The sequence below is a fragment of the Oncorhynchus mykiss genome, chromosome 29 (assembly GCF_057628025.1).
Source record: "Oncorhynchus mykiss isolate SJ-2025 chromosome 29, ASM5762802v1, whole genome shotgun sequence".
Lineage (NCBI taxonomy): Eukaryota > Metazoa > Chordata > Actinopteri > Salmoniformes > Salmonidae > Oncorhynchus > Oncorhynchus mykiss.
In genome coordinates this window covers 2,516,187-2,538,943 of record NC_143050.1, presented here as the reverse complement: position 1 = coordinate 2,538,943, position 22,757 = coordinate 2,516,187, and positions in this window count along the sequence as shown.

Genomic DNA, 22,757 nt, shown 5'->3' with positions numbered 1-22,757 from the left:
ACTGGACTAGTGTCAACTAAACAACTGGACTAGTGTCAACTAAACAACTGGACTAGTGTAGTGACTAGAAACAACTGGACTAGTGTAGTGACTAGAAACAACTGGACTAGTGTAGTGATTAGAAACAACTGGACTAGTGTAGTGATTAGAAACAACTGGACTAATGTAGTGACTCGAAACAACTGGACTAGTGTAGTGACTAGAAACAACTGGACTAGTGTCAACTAAACAACTGGACTAGTGTAGTGACTAGAAACAACTGGACTAGTTTAGTGACTAGAAACAACTGGACTAGTTTAGTGACTAGAAACAACTGGACTAGTGTTGTGACTAGAAACAACTGGACTAGTGTAGTGACTAGAAACAACTGGACTAGTGTCAACTAAACAACTGGACTAGTGTCAACTAAACAACTGGACTAGTGTAGTGACTAGAAACAACTGGACTAGTGTAGTGATTAGAAACAACTGGACTAATGTAGTGACTCGAAACAACTGGACTAGTGTAGTGACTAGAAACAGCTGGACTAGTGTAGTGATTGTCACGGCTGTTGAAGGAGGAGGACCAATGTGCAGCGTGATGAGGCTACAATTAGAAACAACTGGACTAGTGTAGTGATTGTCACGGCTGTTGAAGGAGGAGGACCAATGTGCAGCGTGATGAGCCTACAATTAGAAACAACTGGACTAGTGTAGTGATTGTCACGGCTGTTGAAGGAGGAGGACCAAGGTGCAGCGTGATGAGGCTACAATTAGAAACAACTGGACTAGTGTAGTGATTGTCACGGCTGTTGAAGGAGGAGGACCAAGGTGCAGCGTGATGAGGCTACAATTAGAAACAACTGACGGCAGCAAAACAAATAACAACATCAAAAATAAATAATAATAATAATAATAATAATAATTTTAAAAAAATAAACCTGTGACGCTAAAGGCTATGTGCCCTAAACAAAGTCAACTTCCCACAAAGACAGGTGGAAAAGGGGCTGCCTAAGTATGGTTCCCAATCAGAGACAACAATAGACAGCTGTCCCTGATTGAGAACCCTACCCGGCCAAAACATAGAAATACAAATAATAGAATACCCACCCCAACTCACACCCTGACCAAACCATAATAGAGACATAAACAGGACCTCTAAGGTTAGGGCATGACAGTGATTATAAACAACTGTACTAGTTTAGTGATTATAAACAGCTGGACTAGTTTAGTGATTTTAAAGTGGCTTGGCATTTTAAGAACAGTCCTTCGTCTTGGTATTTTGGCCATATATCAGACCACTCCTTCTTTAATTGTCTTTTTTTTTTTAAACATTTATTTATACAGGTTCTTTCTCATTGAGATAACATCTCTTTTCCAAGAGACCTGGTCCAATATTAGCAGGGGCAACAAAGTTTCAGACAAAACAACTAACATACACTAACACAACATTAAACAAAACTACAGACACACATACAGTACAACAATTACACATTATGTTAAAAAACACAAAAGTCTTGACTAAAAAACAGCTGTCCTAAAGACAGTTACACTCTTCTATGATATATACATCAATCAAGTGTTTAAACTAGATCATCAAATTTTTAAATGTACAGGAGAGAATTCCAGGACCACGGAGCTGAGTAACTAAAACTATTTCCACCATGACCTGTTGTAATTTTTGGTACTGTTAGAAGCAAATGAGAACGGGACCGTCATTTATATTGATTTACTGACCTGATTAAAAAAGAACAGAGACAAATTGGCATTTTACCCAGTATGGCCTTATTAATCAGTGTATACCAGAGTTTAAGCCTACGCAAGGTCAATGACGACCAGCCAACAGCGCTGTAGAGATCACAATGATGTGTTAGACGTTTCTGATTTGTAGTGAACCTGAGGGCTGCATGATACACTGAATCAAGTGCTCTCAGGGTAGTGGTTGAGGCCTGCATATACAGTGGGGCAAAAAATTATTTAGCCAGCCACCAATTGTGCAAGTTCTCCCACTTAAAAAGATGAGAGAGGCCTGTAATATTCATCATAGGTACACTTCAACTATGACAGACAAAATGAGAAAAGAAATCCAGAAAATCACATTGTAGGATTTTTTATGAATTTATTTGCAAATTATGGTGGAAAATAAGTATTTGGTCACCTACAAACAAGCAAGATTTCTGGCTCTCACAGACCTGTAACTTCTTCTTTAAGAGGCTCCTCTGGCCTCCTCTGTCATAGTTGAAGTGTACCTATGATAAAAAATTACAGGCCTCTCTCATCTTTTTAAGTGGGAGAACTTTTGGCACAATTGGTGGCTGACTAAATACTTTTTTTGCCCCACTGTATATAACATCACTAAAATCTAAAACTGCCAGTAATGTACATCGTACCAGCTCCTTCCTGGCCTCAAAAGATAAACAAGTCTTATGCTGATAATAAAAACCTATTCTCAGCTTGAGCTTCCTTATCAAGTTCTCTATATAAACAGTGAAGCTCAGCTTGTCATCAGCCCACACACCCAAATATTAGTACACTTTAACTTGCTCTATAGTATGTCCAGCCTATGTAGCAATGACATGACTAGTAACATGCCTGGCATTTGAAAAAAACATGCATTTAGTTTTTTACGTGAATTTAGAACCAGCTTTAAATCATACAGATTCTGTTGTATCAGACTAAGGACTGTCCTTTGGGCATTTTCAAAAGCTAAAGATTAACTACTACCGCTATAAAGAACAGTATCATCTGCATAAAAATGAACATATGCTGTTTCAATAAGATCCCCATGATCCCCAATAAGATCCACATGTTGTTGATATACAAAATGAACAAAAGTGGGCCCAAAATAGAACCTTGCGGAACACCTGAGCACACCTCTATGGACTCAGATTTACAACCATCCGCCATTACACATTATGTACGATTTGATAGGTAATTTATAAACCAGTCTAGAGCATGACCAGTAATTCCACAACATTTTAACCTTTGCACTAACAGAGCATGGTCCACGGTGTCAAATGCCTTAGACAAATCAATAAAGACAGACAACACAATGTAACTTCTTATCAAGAGCACAGTGGATGTGCTTTAAAACCTTCACTGTTGCTGAAACAGTGGTGTGTTGAACATATACCAGAACAGTCCTTAGTCTTTGTGTGTTGAACATATACCAGAACAGTCCTTAGTCTGATACCAGAACAGTCCTTAGTCTTGGTATGTTGAACATATACCAGAACAGTCCTTAGTCTGATACCAGAACAGTCCTTAGTCTGATACCAGAACAGTCCTTAGTCTTGGTGTGTTGAACATATACCAGAACAGTCCTTAGTCTTGGTGTGTTGAACATACACCAGAACAGTCCTTAGTCTTTGTGTGTTGAACATATACCAGAACAGTCCTTAGTCTGATACCAGAACAGTCCTTAGTCTTGGTATGTTGAACATATACCAGAACAGTCCTTAGTCTTGGTATGTTGAACATATACCAGAACAGTCCTTAGTCTGATACCAGAACAGTCCTTAGTCTTGGTATGTTGAACATATACCAGAACAGTCCTTAGTCTTGGTGTGTTGAACATATACCAGAACAGTCCTTAGTCTTGGTGTGTTGAACATATACCAGAACAGTCCTTAGTCTTGGTGTGTTGAACATACACCATAACAGTCCTTAGTCTTGGTGTGTTGAACATATACCAGAACAGTCCTTAGTCTTGGTGTGTTGAACATACACCAGAACAGTCCTTAGTCATATACCAGAACAGTCCTTAGTCTTATACCAGAACAGTCCTTAGTCATATACCAGAACAGTCCTTAGTCTTGGTGTGTTGAACATACACCATAACAGTCCTTAGTCTTGGTGTGTTGAACATACACCAGAACAGTCCTTAGTCATATACCAGAACAGTCCTTAGTCATATACCAGAACAGTCCTTAGTCTTGGTGTGTTGAACATACACCAGAACAGTCCTTAGTCTTGGTGTGTTGAACATACACCAGAACAGTCCTTAGTCATATACCAGAACAGTCCTTAGTCTTGGTGTGTTGAACATACACCAGAACAGTCCTTAGTCTTGGTGTGTTGAACATATACCAGAACAGTCCTTAGTCTTGGTGTGTTGAACATATACCAGAACAGTCCTTAGTCATATACCAGAACAGTCCTTAGTCTTGGTGTGTTGAACATACACCAGAACAGTCCTTAGTCATATACCAGAACAGTCCTTAGTCTTGGTGTGTTGAACATATACCAGAACAGTCCTTAGTCTGATACCAGAACAGTCCTTAGTCTGATACCAGAACAGTCCTTAGTCTTGGTGTGTTGAACATATACCAGAACAGTCCTTAGTCTTGGTGTGTTGAACATACACCAGAACAGTCCTTAGTCATATACCAGAACAGTCCTTAGTCATATACCAGAACAGTCCTTAGTCATATACCAGAACAGTCCTTAGTCTTGGTATGTTGAACATACACCAGAACAGTCCTTAGTCTTGGTGTGTTGAACATATACCAGAACAGTCCTTAGTCTTGGTGTGTTGAACATATACCAGAACAGTCCTTAGTCTTGGTGTGTTGAACATATACCAGAACAGTCCTTAGTCTGATACCAGAACAGTCCTTAGTCTGATACCAGAACAGTCCTTAGTCTTGGTGTGTTGAACATATACCAGAACAGTCCTTAGTCTTGGTGTTGAACATATACCAGAACAGTCCTTAGTCTGATACCAGAACAGTCCTTAGTCTTGGTGTTGAACATATACCAGAACAGTCCTTAGTCTGATACCAGAACAGTCCTTAGTCTTGGTGTGTTGAACATACACCAGAACAGTCCTTAGTCTTGGTGTGTTGAACATATACCAGAACAGTCCTTAGTCTTGGTGTGTTGAACATACACCACACCCCCTCTGGCCTTATTGATTACAGCTTTTTTTTTTTTTTTTACAATCGCCAGGACTCATTTCTCAATACTAAGGTCATTTTTTCAAATCTCTTCACACAGTTCTCGTAACTAACTTTCAGCTTGGCACAGCAGTTCATTTCATATTCAAAATGCCCTAAAACGACCAAAACACTTCATACATGTCTCAAATCAACTCCTTCTTCCAGAACACTAGCAAAGGTTGTCACCCAACAAGCACACTGCCAGTCATAAAACAATGACCTAAAAAACATTAACGAGAGGTAGCATTACACAATGTTTTCTTTTGTAAAAATGTCTTTACAAAACAAGACTGACACCTCTACTGTTTAGGATTCACTGCAGTTTATGTTACAGGAATGTATCAGACATGATGCATCATGCTTCAATATGTTTTATGTCATTATGTGGCATTGAGTGATTCGAAAATATGAAGAATTTGTATATACACCATCTACTGATACAGATACAGTAGCAATGCTAGTCAACCCTGTCTTCTGCATTTGGCCACAGGTTCTCATCCACATTACATCTTATGTCATCTAGGAAAGAATATTTTGGCATGCATGGTCCATCCCTGGTCCACCCCTGGTCCATCCCTGGTCCACCCCTGGTCCATCCCTGGTCCACCCCTGGTCCACCCCTGGTCCATCCCTGGTCCACCCCTGGTCCATCCCTGGTCCACCCCTGGTCCATCCCTGGTCCACCCCTGGTCCATCCCTGGTCCACCCCTGGTCCACCCCTGGTCCACCCCTGGTCCATCCCTGGTCCATGAGGAACATAATTCCTCTATGGTGTTGAGGAACGGAGAGTAAGGTGGGAGGAAAAGTGACACCATCCTGGGATGGGCTGAAAACCACTCTGTGAACTGAAGTTTAAGAGTTTTGAAAGGAGTATGTAAACATTTGCAAATTGGCCTGTAGGTACAGTGGGGCAAAAAAGTATTTAGTCAGCCACCAATTGTGCAAGTTCTCCCACTAAAAAGATGAGAGAGGCCTGTAATTTGAGAATGAGAATCAGTACAATGGACTTGAAGCCAAAGTTACATCTCTGTGTAATTAATTAATCTCTGTGTAATTAATTTCTACATGTCCCCCTTTCAGGGGTATAACAAACAGGATTATTAGGAAAATCATTCTTCTTGCAAAGAATATAAATAGCATTTAATCGAGCTGTTATATGAATCTGACTATCGACAGTAAGTGCATCATTGTGTGCATGTAACCATACTCAGTGTCACACTACTACAACACAAGCTAGCTAACGTTACTAGCGTTAGCGTGGGAAAACTAGTGCTTGCGCCACTGATTATTTTCCCTTGCGCTCTCAGTAGTGATGTGTCTCTAGGCCTTTGAGAAGGCCTACACCCCTCAATCTCAACTCTGGACCTCCAAACCAGTTCCATTACATGTTTTTCCCATTGTTCCCCTCTTATCAGGACACCAGGTGGATGATATTAATTAATTATCAGGTAGAACATAACCAGCAGTCTCCGGACCTCGTAGGATAAGAGTTGAGGACCCCTGGCCTAGACAACAAACCTTTTTTCACAAGGTCCCAAAATTCTGCTCTAATACAGTTGAACATCTTGGCCATGTTCTGTTATAATCTCCACCCGGCACAACCAGAAGAGGACTGGCCACCCCTCACAGCTCAGTTCCTCTCTAGGCTTCTTCCTAGTTTCCGGCCTTTCTAGGGAGGGAGGGAGAGAAAGACAATCCACAATTCCAACTGAATTATTTTGTTGGAAATGAGTAGTTAATGTATCTGTATGAAGAATGTGCTATTTACAGGTATATCAGTGTTATCACATTATATACGGACCACGACTCTGGTTGCACTCTGTAAAACAACACATACAATTGTTATTGTTGTTGTTATTATTATATAAATCATTACTCATCGTACAATGGTGGTTATGCAACGTGATGTCGCAATCCCTCCAACACCACTGTAGTCTTGTCAGTTCTGTTGTATCCCCCCCCCCCTCCTCTAAAATTAAAATTAATATTTAAATAAACAATTGGTCAGTTGAATCATTTATTTATTAGAAAAGTGTTTACAACACTGGAGATATCTAGGTATCCCTTTTCCTTTACTTTTTGTCATTAACCTCTGACCTCATACAGGTAACACTCTGACCTCATACAGGTAACACTCTGACCTCTGACCTCATACAGGTAACACTCTGACCTCATACAGGTAACACTCTGACCTCTGACCTCATGCAGGTAACACTCTGACCTCTGACCTCATGCAGGTAACACTCTGACCTCATGCAGGTAACACTCTGACCTCATGCAGGTAACACTCTGACCTCTGACCTCATACAGGTAACACTCTGACCTCATACAGGTAACACTCTGACCTCTGACCTCATACAGGTAACACTCTGACCTCATGCAGGTAACACTCTGACCTCATGCAGGTAACTGTTACGGTTTCCTTCTATCGAAAAGAGAGGAGGACCAAAATGCAGCGTGGTTATAATTCATGGTTGTTAAATAAAGAAACTATACATGAATATACTAACAAAACGTGAGAAAACCTAAACAGCCTATCTGGTGACAACAAACACAGAGACAGGACCAATCACCCACCAAACACTCAAAGAATATGGCTGACTAAATATGGTTCCCAATCAGAGACAACGATAAACACCTGCCTCTGATTGAGAACCACTCCAGACAGCCATAGACTTTGCTAGAGAACCCCACTAAACCACAATCCCAATACCTACAAAAAACCCCAAGACAAAACAGTTTTGGTTTGACTGATCGCAGCCAGTCATTTGTAAATCCATAAAACACAAATCATTTCTAGGCCTTGATGGTGGACATTTTTGTAGTCTTTGTCCAGGTCATGTTTACAGAGTAGAGCGCGCCCGTTTGAGTCGTCATAGAACGTACAACTGTAGCTGTAAAGGGTTTTAATTTGGTATTTTCTTACTTAAAATATCCAACAACATACCATGGTTTTAATGTGTTTTAATGTGTTTCTTCCTTTATAAGCGACTTAAGCTAACTAGCTGGAACAACGTAATTTGTTTCTGTTCCAGGAACTTTATGTTAAAATATCCAACAACATACCCTGGTTTTAATGTGTTTCTTCCTTTATATCCGTAAGCGACTCAACGATGTACAACAACGAGAAAACTACCTGTTCCAAGATCTTTATGTTATTAACCGCACAACAACGTCAATAAAATAACTCAACGTTTCTTAGGTAAAACTGTTCGCGTTGTTTAACTTGTTTGTGTGCGCATACTTTGCAAAAAAAAAAAAAAGGGTTGGGGTCAATTCCAATCAATTCCATTCAATTCCAGTCAATTCCATTTCAATTCCATTCAATTCCATTCAATTCCATTCAATTCCATTCAATTCCATTTCAATTCCAGTCAATTCCATTCAATTCCATTCAATTCCATTCAATTCCATTCAATTCCATTTCAATTCCATTCAATTCCAGTCAATTCCATTTCAATTCCATTCAATTCCATTCAATTCCATTCAATTCCATTTCAATTCCATTCAATTCCAGTCAATTCCATTTCAATTCCATTCAATTCCATTCAATTCCATTCAATTCCATTTCAATTCCAGTCAATTCCATTCAATTCCATTTCAATTCCAGTCAATTCCATTTCAATTCCATTTCAATTCCAGTCAATTCCATTTCAATTCCATTTCAATTCCAATCAATTCCATTCAATTCCATTTCAATTCCAGTCAATTCCATTTCAATTCCAGTCAATTCCATTTCAATTCCAGTCAATTCAGAAAGTAAACCAAATTCCAATTTCAAATTACAAATGTTCCTAATTAATACACATTGAAGGAAAGTGGAATTTCACCTCCTAAATGGACTGGAATTGAAATTTAATTGATCCCGACCCTGAAACGTTCTAGTAATTATAATATTTGTTTCTGTCCACAAGATGGGGCTCACTCAACATGTAATCCACTCACTTTAGACCAGGGATTCTTAAACTGTGGGTCGAGACCCAAAGTAGGGGCCGTGGGTATGTGCGATGTGGGTCGTGATTTACAATACTATAATCACACCCTATGTTTTCTTCATTTGGGTCGTTGGAGGATGATTTAGGTCACGGGAGAAAGGTCAGTTTCTCATTTGGGTCGTTGGAGGATGATTTAGGTCACGGGAGAAAGGTCAGTTTCTCATTTGGGTCGTTGGAGGATGATTTAGGTCACGGGAGAAAGGTCAGCAGAGAAGTTTACAATACAGATGAACAGTTTCAAATATACTCCAAACTTCAACCTGGTACAGCTGCTTGCTCTTTGCGGGTTACTGTGAAGTATTTTTGTGGCAAATATTGTTAAAAGTAAGTACTATAAAAAAAGAAATCTTGCATTGATTTGATAGGTTATCTTGAGTTGCCCATCTGATCTGTAGGTCTTTCAAATTAAATTGCCCTTCACATGTCTTGTCTTTGGTGTCTTTTTCATGATGTAGATGGAAGATCTTGACGTTTCCAGCTGAGAAATGTGTCTTGACTGCATTAAGATGTATGCACTCACACAAACCCACACAAACCCAACGACGGGTTTCAGTGGTGTGCTATTTTTCCACTGTCACTTCATACATCTTATCAGCTGAGACGTGTACCTGACCTCATCCTGTTTGCACTGCACACATACTTACACTAAAATCCAACGACAGGTTTCACTGATGTGCTAATTTCTGTTGCAGCACGGGGGAGACTGGGACAAAGTTCAGCCCGGGCACTCAGTCCTGACATTTTAACCAGCTCATGACAAATACAACTCACCATTATAAATGTGTCTCTGTTACCTCCCTGTCGTGCAGTCAGTCTGGTTCTCTATACCGTTTCTGCTGTCACTCTGTCAGTCTGTCTCTATACCGTTTCTGCTGTCACTCTGTCAGTCTGTCTCTATACCGTTTCTGCTGTCACTCTGTCAGTCTGTCTCTACCGTTTCTGCTGTCAGTCTCTATACTGTTTCTGCTGTCAGTCTCTATACCGTTTCTGCTGTCACTCTGTCACTCTGTCAGTCTGTCTCTGTACCGTTTCTGCTGTCACTCTGTCAGTCTGTCTCTGTACCGTTTCTGCTGTCACTCTGTCAGTCTGTCTCTATAACGTTTCTGCTGTCACTCTGTCAGTCTGTCTCTGTACCGTTTCTGCTGTCACTCTGTCAGTCTGTCTCTCTGCCAGTCTGTCTCTGTACCGTTTCTGCTGTCACTCTGTCAGTCTGTCTCTATAACGTTTCTGCTGTCACTCTGTCAGTCTGTCTCTGTACCGTTTCTGCTGTCACTCTGTCAGTCTGTCTCTCTGCCAGTCTGTCTCTGTACCGTTTCTGCTGTCACTCTGTCAGTCTGTCTCTATAACGTTTCTGCTGTCACTCTGTAAGTCTGTCTCTGTACCGTTTCTGCTGTCACTCTGTAAGTCTGTCTCTATACCGTTTATGCTGTCACTCTGTCAGTCTGTCTCTATACTGTTTCTGCTGTCACTCTGTCACTCTGTCAGACTGTCTCTATACCGTTTCTGCTGTCACTCTGTCAGTCTGTCTCTACCGTTTCTGCTGTCACTCTGTCAGTCTGTCTCTACCGTTTCTGCTGTCACTCTGTCAGTCTGGTTCTCTGTACCGTTTCTGCTGTCACTCTGTCAGTCTGTCTCTACCGTTTCTGCTTTCACTCTGTCAGTCTGTCTCTATACTGTTTCTGCTGTCACTCTGTAAGTCTGTCTCTACCGTTTCTGCTGTCAGTCTCTATACCGTTTCTGCTGTCATTCTGTCAGTCTGTCTCTATACCGTTTCTGCTGTCACTCTGTCACTCTGTCAGTCTGTCTCTACTGTTTCTGCTGTCACTCTGTCAGTCTGTCTATACCGTTTCTGCTGTCACTATGTCACTCTGTCAGTCTGTCTCTATGCCGTTTCTGCTGTCACTCTGTCAGTCTGCTTCTCTATAGCGTTTCTGCTGTCACTCTGTCAGTCTGTCTCTACCGTTTCTGCTTTCACTCTGTCAGTCTGTCTCTACCGTTTCTGCTTTCACTCTGTCAGTCTGTCTCTATACCGTTTCTGCTGTCACTCTGTCAGTCTGGTTCTCTATACCGTTTCTGCTGTCACTCTGTCAGTCTGTCTCTATACCGTTTCTGCTGTCACTCTGTCACTCTGTCAGTCTGTCTCTATACCGTTTCTGCTGTCAGTCTCTATACCGTTTCTGCTGTCATTCTGTCAGTCTGTCTCTATACCGTTTCTGCTGTCACTCTGTCACTCTGTCAGTCTGTCTCTACTGTTTCTGCTGTCACTCTGTCAGTCTGTCTCTATACCGTTTCTGCTGTCACTATGTCACTCTGTCAGTCTGTCTCTATGCCGTTTCTGCTGTCACTCTGTCAGTCTGCTTCTCTATAGCGTTTCTGCTGTCACTCTGTCAGTCTGTCTCTACCGTTTCTGCTTTCACTCTGTCAGTCTGTCTCTACCGTTTCTGCTTTCACTCTGTCAGTCTGTCTCTATACCGTTTCTGCTGTCACTCTGTCAGTCTGGTTCTCTATACCGTTTCTGCTGTCACTCTGTCAGTCTGTCTCTATACCGTTTCTGCTGTCACTCTGTCACTCTGTCAGTCTGTCTCTATACCGTTTCTGCAGTCACTCTGTCAGTCTGTCTCTATACCGTTTCTGCTGTCACTCTGTCAGTTTCTATATCTATATCTCTCACTGAGATGCAGTGCCTTAGACTGCTGCACCACTTGGGAGCCCAAGTCTGTCTGTCTGTCTGCCTGTCTGTCTGTCTGTCTGTCTGTCTTGTTCTGTCGGTCACTCTGTCTGTGTCTGTCAGCTTTACACTACCCTGTAATACCATCAGCTTTATGCTACCCTGTAATACCATCAGCTTTACATTACCCTGCAATACCATCAGCTTTACACTACCCTGTTATACCATCAGCTTTACACTACCCTGTAATACCATCAGCTTTACACTACCCTGTAATACCATCAGCTTTATACTATGGTGTAATACCATCAGCTTTACACTACCCTGTAATACCATCAGCTTTATACTACCCTGTAATACCATCAGCTTTACATTACCCTGCAATACCATCAGCTTTACAGTACGGTGTAATACCATCAGCTTTATACTATGGTGTAATACCATCAGCTTTACACTACCCTGTAATACCATCAGCTTTACACTACCCTGTAATACCATCAGCTTTACACTACCCTGTAATACCATCAGCTTTATACTATGGTGTAATACCATCAGCTTTATACTACCCTGTAATACCATCAGCTTTACATTCCCCTGCAATACCATCAGCTTTACAGTACCCTGTAATACCATCAGCTTTATACTACCCTGCAATACCATCAGCTTTACAGTACGGTGTAATACCATCAGCTTTATACTATGGTGTAATACCATCAGCTTTACACTACCCTGTAATACCATCAGCTTTATACTATGGGGTAATACCATCAGATTTACAAAAACCCTGTAATACCATCAGCTTTATACTACGGTGTAAATACCGTCAGCTTTATACTACCCTGTAATACCATCAGCTTTATACTACCCTGTAATACCATCAGCTTTACACTACCCTGTAATACCATCAGCTTTACACTACCCTGTAATACCATCAGCTTTACACTACCATGTAATACCATCAGCTTTACACTACCCTGTAATACCATCAGCTTTACACTACCCTGTAATACCATCAGCTTTACAGTACAATGTAATACCATCAGCTTTATACTACCCTGAAATCCATCAGCTTTACAGTACGGTGTAAAACCATCAGCTTTATACTACCCTGTAATACCATCAGCTTTACAGTACGGTGGAATACCATCAGCTTTACACTACCCTGTAATACCATCAGCTTTACACTACCCTGTAATACCATCAGCTTTACACTACCCTGTAATACCATCAGCTTTACACTACCCTGTTATACCATCAGCTTTACACTACCCTGTAATACCATCAGCTTTACACTACCCTGTTTTACCATCAGCTTTATACTACCCTGTTATACCGTTAGCTTTATACTATGGGGTAATACCATCAGATTTATACTATGGTGTAATACCATCAGCTTTACACTACCCTGTAATACCATCAGCTTTATACTATGGTGTAATACCATCAGCTTTACACTACCCTGTAATACCATCAGCTTTATACTATGGTGTAATACCATCAGCTTTATACTACCCTGGAATACCATCAGCTTTACACTACCCTGTAATACCATCAGCTTTACACTACCCTGTAATACCATCAGCTTTATACTATGGTGTAATACCATCAGCTTTATACTATGGTGTAATACCATCAGCTTTATACTACCCTGTAATACCATCAGCTTTACAGTACGGTGGAATACCATCAGCTTTACACTACCCTGTAATACCATCAGCTTTACACTACCCTGTAATACCATCAGCTTTACACTACCCTGTTATACCGTCAGCTTTACATTACCCTGTTATACCGTCAGCTTTACACTACCCTGTAATACCATCAGCTTTACATTACCCTGTTATACCGTCAGCTTTACACTACCCTGTAATACCATCAGCTTTACACTACCCTGTAATACCATCAGCTTTATACTACCCTGTAATACCATCAGCTTTACACTACCCTGTAATACCATCAGCTTTATACTATGATGTTATACCATCAGCTTTACATTACCCTGTTATACCGTCAGCTTTACACTACCCTGTAATACCATCAGCTTTATACTACCCTGTTATACCGTCAGCTTTACACTACCCTGTTATACCGTCAGCTTTACACTACCCTGTAATACCATCAGCTTTACACTACCCTGTAATACCATCAGCTTTACACTACCCTGTTATACCGTCAGCTTTACACTACCCTGTTATACCGTCAGCTTTACATTACCCTGTTATACCGTCAGCTTTACACTACCCTGTAATACCATCAGCTTTACATTACCCTGTTATACCGTCAGCTTTACACTACCCTGTAATACCATCAGCTTTACACTACCCTGTAATACCATCAGCTTTACACTACCCTGTAATACCATCAGCTTTACACTACCCTGTAATACCATCAGCTTTATACTATGGTGTTATACCATCAGCTTTACATTACCATGTTATACCGTCAGCTTTACACTACCCTGTAATACCATCAGCTTTACATTACCCTGTTATACCGTCAGCTTTACACTACCCTGTAATACCATCAGTTTTATACTATGGTGTTATACCATCAGCTTTACATTACCCTGTTATACCGTCAGCTTTACACTACCCTGTAATACCATCAGCTTTACACTACCCTGTAATACCATCAGCTTTACACTACCCTGTAATACCATCAGATTTACACTACCATGTAATACCATCAGCTTTACACTACCCTGTAATACCATCAGCTTTACACTACCCTGTAATACCATCAGCTTTACAGTACCTGTAATACCATCAGCTTTCTACTACCCTGAAATCCATCAGCTTTACATTACGGTGTAAAACCATCAGCTTTATACTACCCTGTAATACCATCAGCTTTACAGTACGGTGGAATACCATCAGCTTTACACTACCCTGTAATACCATCAGCTTTACACTACCCTGTAATACCATCAGCTTTACAGTACCTGTAATACCATCAGCTTTCTACTACCCTGAAATCCATCAGCTTTACAGTACGGTGTAAAACCATCAGCTTTATAATACCCTGTAATACCATCAGCTTTACACTACCCTGTAATACCATCAGCTTTACACTACCTTGTTATACCATCAGCTTTACACTACCCTGTAATACCATCAGCTTTACACTACCCTGTTTTACCATCAGCTTTATACTACCCTGTTATACCATCAGCTTTATACTATGGGGTAATACCATCAGATTTATACTATGGTGTAATACCATCAGCTTTACACTACCCTGTAATACCATCAGCTTTATACTATGGTGTAATACCATCAGCTTTACACTACCCTGTAATACCATCAGCTTTATACTATGGTGTAATACCATCAGCTTTATACTACCCTGGAATACCATCAGCTTTACACTACCCTGTAATACCATCAGCTTTACAGTACCCTGTAATACCATCAGCTTTACACTACCCTGTAATACCATCAGCTTTATACTATGGTGTAATACCATCAGCTTTATACTATGGTGTAATACCATCAGCTTTATACTACCCTGTAATACCATCAGCTTTACAGTACGGTGGAATACCATCAGCTTTACACTACCCTGTAATACCATCAGCTTTACACTACCCTGTAATACCATCAGCTTTACACTACCCTGTTATACCGTCAGCTTTACACTACCCTGTTATACCGTCAGCTTTACATTACCCTGTTATACCGTCAGCTTTACACTACCCTGTAATACCATCAGCTTTACATTACCCTGTTATACCGTCAGCTTTACACTACCCTGTAATACCATCAGCTTTACACTACCCTGTAATACCATCAGCTTTATACTACCCTGTAATACCATCAGCTTTACACTACCCTGTAATACCATCAGCTTTATACTATGGTGTTATACCATCAGCTTTACATTACCCTGTTATACCGTCAGCTTTACACTACCCTGTAATACCATCAGCTTTACACTACCCTGTAATACCATCAGCTTTATACTACCCTGTTATACCGTCAGCTTTACACTACCCTGTTATACCGTCAGCTTTACACTACCCTGTAATACCATCAGCTTTACACTACCCTGTAATACCATCAGCTTTACACTACCCTGTTATACAGTCAGCTTTACACTACCCTGTTATACCGTCAGCTTTACATTACCCTGTTATACCGTCAGCTTTACACTACCCTGTAATACCATCAGCTTTACATTACCCTGTTATACCGTCAGCTTTACACTACCCTGTAATACCATCAGCTTTACACTACCCTGTAATACCATCAGCTTTATACTACCCTGTAATACCATCAGCTTTACACTACCCTGTAATACCATCAGCTTTATACTATGGTGTTATACCATCAGCTTTACATTACCCTGTTATACCGTCAGCTTTACACTACCCTGTAATACCATCAGCTTTACATTACCCTGTTATACCGTCAGCTTTACACTACCCTGTAATACCATCAGTTTTATACTATGGTGTTATACCATCAGCTTTACATTACCCTGTTATACCGTCAGCTTTACACTCCCCTGTAATACCATCAGCTTTACACTCCCCTGTAATACCATCAGCTTTACACTACCCTGTAATACCATCAGCTTTACACTACCCTGTAATACCATCAGCTTTATACTACCCTGTAATACCATCAGCTTTACAGTACGGTGGAATACCATCAGCTTTACACTACCCTGTAATACCATCAGCTTTACACTACCCTGTAATACCATCAGCTTTACACTACCCTGTTATACCGTCAGCTTTACACTACCCTGTTATACCGTCAGCTTTACATTACCCTGTTATACCGTCAGCTTTACACTACCCTGTAATATCATCAGCTTTACATTACCCTGTTATACCGTCAGCTTTACACTACCCTGTAATACCATCAGCTTTACACTACCCTGTAATACCATCAGCTTTATACTACCCTGTAATACCATCAGCTTTACACTACCCTGTAATACCATCAGCTTTATACTATGATGTTATACCATCAGCTTTACATTACCCTGTTATACCGTCAGCTTTACACTACCCTGTAATACCATCAGCTTTATACTACCCTGTTATACCGTCAGCTTTACACTACCCTGTTATACCGTCAGCTTTACACTACCCTGTAATACCATCAGCTTTACACTACCCTGTAATACCATCAGCTTTACACTACCCTGTTATACCGTCAGCTTTACACTACCCTGTTATACCGTCAGCTTTACATTACCCTGTTATACCGTCAGCTTTACACTACCCTGTAATACCATCAGCTTTACATTACCCTGTTATACCGTCAGCTTTACACTACCCTGTAATACCATCAGCTTTACACTACCCTGTAATACCATCAGCTTTATACTACCCTGTAATACCATCAGCTTTACACTACCCTGTAATACCATCAGCTTTATACTATGGTGTTATACCATCAGCTTTACATTACCCTGTTATACCGTCAGCTTTACACTACCCTGTAATACCATCAGCTTTATACTACCCTGTTATACCGTCAGCTTTACACTACCCTGTTATACCGTCAGCTTTACACTACCCTGTAATACCATCAGCTTTACACTACCCTGTAATACCATCAGCTTTACACTACCCTGTTATACCGTCAGCTTTACACTACCCTGTTATACCGTCAGCTTTACATTACCCTGTTATACCGTCAGCTTTACACTACCCTGTAATACCATCAGCTTTACATTACCCTGTTATACCGTCAGCTTTACACTACCCTGTAATACCATCAGCTTTACACTACCCTGTAATACCATCAGCTTTATACTACCCTGTAATACCATCAGCTTTACACTACCCTGTAATACCATCAGCTTTATACTATGGTGTTATACCATCAGCTTTACATTACCATGTTATACCGTCAGCTTTACACTACCCTGTAATACCATCAGCTTTACATTACCCTGTTATACCGTCAGCTTTACACTACCCTGTAATACCATCAGTTTTATACTATGGTGTTATACCATCAGCTTTACATTACCCTGTTATACCGTCAGCTTTACACTACCCTGTAATACCATCAGCTTTACACTACCCTGTAATACCATCAGCTTTACACTACCCTGTAATACCATCAGATTTACACTACCATGTAATACCATCAGCTTTACACTACCCTGTAATACCATCAGCTTTACACTACCCTGTAATACCATCAGCTTTACAGTACCTGTAATACCATCAGCTTTCTACTACCCTGAAATCCATCAGCTTTACATTACGGTGTAAAACCATCAGCTTTATACTACCCTGTAATACCATCAGCTTTACAGTACGGTGGAATACCATCAGCTTTACACTACCCTGTAATACCATCAGCTTTACACTACCCTGTAATACCATCAGCTTTACAGTACCTGTAATACCATCAGCTTTCTACTACCCTGAAATCCATCAGCTTTACAGTACGGTGTAAAACCATCAGCTTTATAATACCCTGTAATACCATCAGCTTTACACTACCCTGTAATACCATCAGCTTTACACTACCTTGTTATACCATCAGCTTTACACTACCCTGTAATACCATCAGCTTTACACTACCCTGTTTTACCATCAGCTTTATACTACCCTGTTATACCATCAGCTTTATACTATGGGGTAATACCATCAGATTTATACTATGGTGTAATACCATCAGCTTTACACTACCCTGTAATACCATCAGCTTTATACTATGGTGTAATACCATCAGCTTTACACTACCCTGTAATACCATCAGCTTTATACTATGGTGTAATACCATCAGCTTTATACTACCCTGGAATACCATCAGCTTTACACTACCCTGTAATACCATCAGCTTTACAGTACCCTGTAATACCATCAGCTTTACACTACCCTGTAATACCATCAGCTTTATACTATGGTGTAATACCATCAGCTTTATACTATGGTGTAATACCATCAGCTTTATACTACCCTGTAATACCATCAGCTTTACAGTACGGTGGAATACCATCAGCTTTACACTACCCTGTAATACCATCAGCTTTACACTACCCTGTAATACCATCAGCTTTACAGTACCTGTAATACCATCAGCTTTCTACTACCCTGAAATCCATCAGCTTTACAGTACGGTGTAAAACCATCAGCTTTATAATACCCTGTAATACCATCAGCTTTACACTACCCTGTAATACCATCAGCTTTACACTACCTTGTTATACCATCAGCTTTACACTACCCTGTAATACCATCAGCTTTACACTACCCTGTTTTACCATCAGCTTTATACTACCCTGTTATACCATCAGCTTTATACTATGGGGTAATACCATCAGATTTATACTATGGTGTAATACCATCAGCTTTACACTACCCTGTAATACCATCAGCTTTATACTATGGTGTAATACCATCAGCTTTACACTACCCTGTAATACCATCAGCTTTATACTATGGTGTAATACCATCAGCTTTATACTACCCTGGAATACCATCAGCTTTACACTACCCTGTAATACCATCAGCTTTACAGTACCCTGTAATACCATCAGCTTTACACTACCCTGTAATACCATCAGCTTTATACTATGGTGTAATACCATCAGCTTTATACTATGGTGTAATACCATCAGCTTTATACTACCCTGTAATACCATCAGCTTTACAGTACGGTGGAATACCATCAGCTTTACACTACCCTGTAATACCATCAGCTTTACACTACCCTGTAATACCATCAGCTTTACACTACCCTGTTATACCGTCAGCTTTACACTACCCTGTTATACCGTCAGCTTTACATTACCCTGTTATACCGTCAGCTTTACACTACCCTGTAATACCATCAGCTTTACATTACCCTGTTATACCGTCAGCTTTACACTACCCTGTAATACCATCAGCTTTACACTACCCTGTAATACCATCAGCTTTATACTACCCTGTAATACCATCAGCTTTACACTACCCTGTAATACCATCAGCTTTATACTATGGTGTTATACCATCAGCTTTACATTACCCTGTTATACCGTCAGCTTTACACTACCCTGTAATACCATCAGCTTTACACTACCCTGTAATACCATCAGCTTTATACTACCCTGTTATACCGTCAGCTTTACACTACCCTGTTATACCGTCAGCTTTACACTACCCTGTAATACCATCAGCTTTACACTACCCTGTAATACCATCAGCTTTACACTACCCTGTTATACAGTCAGCTTTACACTACCCTGTTATACCGTCAGCTTTACATTACCCTGTTATACCGTCAGCTTTACACTACCCTGTAATACCATCAGCTTTACATTACCCTGTTATACCGTCAGCTTTACACTACCCTGTAATACCATCAGCTTTACACTACCCTGTAATACCATCAGCTTTATACTACCCTGTAATACCATCAGCTTTACACTACCCTGTAATACCATCAGCTTTATACTATGGTGTTATACCATCAGCTTTACATTACCCTGTTATACCGTCAGCTTTACACTACCCTGTAATACCATCAGCTTTACATTACCCTGTTATACCGTCAGCTTTACACTACCCTGTAATACCATCAGTTTTATACTATGGTGTTATACCATCAGCTTTACATTACCCTGTTATACCGTCAGCTTTACACTCCCCTGTAATACCATCAGCTTTACACTCCCCTGTAATACCATCAGCTTTACACTACCCTGTAATACCATCAGCTTTACACTACCCTGTAATACCATCAGCTTTATACTACCCTGTAATACCATCAGCTTTACAGTACGGTGGAATACCATCAGCTTTACACTACCCTGTAATACCATCAGCTTTACACTACCCTGTAATACCATCAGCTTTACACTACCCTGTTATACCGTCAGCTTTACACTACCCTGTTATACCGTCAGCTTTACATTACCCTGTTATACCGTCAGCTTTACACTACCCTGTAATATCATCAGCTTTACATTACCCTGTTATACCGTCAGCTTTACACTACCCTGTAATACCATCAGCTTTACACTACCCTGTAATACCATCAGCTTTATACTACCCTGTAATACCATCAGCTTTACACTACCCTGTAATACCATCAGCTTTATACTATGATGTTATACCATCAGCTTTACATTACCCTGTTATACCGTCAGCTTTACACTACCCTGTAATACCATCAGCTTTATACTACCCTGTTATACCGTCAGCTTTACACTACCCTGTTATACCGTCAGCTTTACACTACCCTGTAATACCATCAGCTTTACACTACCCTGTAATACCATCAGCTTTACACTACCCTGTTATACCGTCAGCTTTACACTACCCTGTTATACCGTCAGCTTTACATTACCCTGTTATACCGTCAGCTTTACACTACCCTGTAATACCATCAGCTTTACATTACCCTGTTATACCGTCAGCTTTACACTACCCTGTAATACCATCAGCTTTACACTACCCTGTAATACCATCAGCTTTATACTACCCTGTAATACCATCAGCTTTACACTACCCTGTAATACCATCAGCTTTATACTATGGTGTTATACCATCAGCTTTACATTACCCTGTTATACCGTCAGCTTTACACTACCCTGTAATACCATCAGCTTTATACTACCCTGTTATACCGTCAGCTTTACACTACCCTGTTATACCGTCAGCTTTACACTACCCTGTAATACCATCAGCTTTACACTACCCTGTAATACCATCAGCTTTACACTACCCTGTTATACCGTCAGCTTTACACTACCCTGTTATACCGTCAGCTTTACATTACCCTGTTATACCGTCAGCTTTACACTACCCTGTAATACCATCAGCTTTACATTACCCTGTTATACCGTCAGCTTTACACTACCCTGTAATACCATCAGCTTTACACTACCCTGTAATACCATCAGCTTTACACTACCCTGTAATACCATCAGCTTTACACTACCCTGTAATACCATCAGCTTTATACTATGGTGTTATACCATCAGCTTTACATTACCATGTTATACCGTCAGCTTTACACTACCCTGTAATACCATCAGCTTTACATTACCCTGTTATACCGTCAGCTTTACACTACCCTGTAATACCATCAGTTTTATACTATGGTGTTATACCATCAGCTTTACATTACCCTGTTATACCGTCAGCTTTACACTACCCTGTAATACCATCAGCTTTACACTACCCTGTAATACCATCAGCTTTACACTACCCTGTAATACCATCAGATTTACACTACCATGTAATACCATCAGCTTTACACTACCCTGTAATACCATCAGCTTTACACTACCCTGTAATACCATCAGCTTTACAGTACCTGTAATACCATCAGCTTTCTACTACCCTGAAATCCATCAGCTTTACATTACGGTGTAAAACCATCAGCTTTATACTACCCTGTAATACCATCAGCTTTACAGTACGGTGGAATACCATCAGCTTTACACTACCCTGTAATACCATCAGCTTTACACTACCCTGTAATACCATCAGCTTTACAGTACCTGTAATACCATCAGCTTTCTACTACCCTGAAATCCATCAGCTTTACAGTACGGTGTAAAACCATCAGCTTTATAATACCCTGTAATACCATCAGCTTTACACTACCCTGTAATACCATCAGCTTTACACTACCTTGTTATACCATCAGCTTTACACTACCCTGTAATACCATCAGCTTTACACTACCCTGTTTTACCATCAGCTTTATACTACCCTGTTATACCATCAGCTTTATACTATGGGGTAATACCATCAGATTTATACTATGGTGTAATACCATCAGCTTTACACTACCCTGTAATACCATCAGCTTTATACTATGGTGTAATACCATCAGCTTTACACTACCCTGTAATACCATCAGCTTTATACTATGGTGTAATACCATCAGCTTTATACTACCCTGGAATACCATCAGCTTTACACTACCCTGTAATACCATCAGCTTTACAGTACCCTGTAATACCATCAGCTTTACACTACCCTGTAATACCATCAGCTTTATACTATGGTGTAATACCATCAGCTTTATACTATGGTGTAATACCATCAGCTTTATACTACCCTGTAATACCATCAGCTTTACAGTACGGTGGAATACCATCAGCTTTACACTACCCTGTAATACCATCAGCTTTACACTACCCTGTAATACCATCAGCTTTACAGTACCTGTAATACCATCAGCTTTCTACTACCCTGAAATCCATC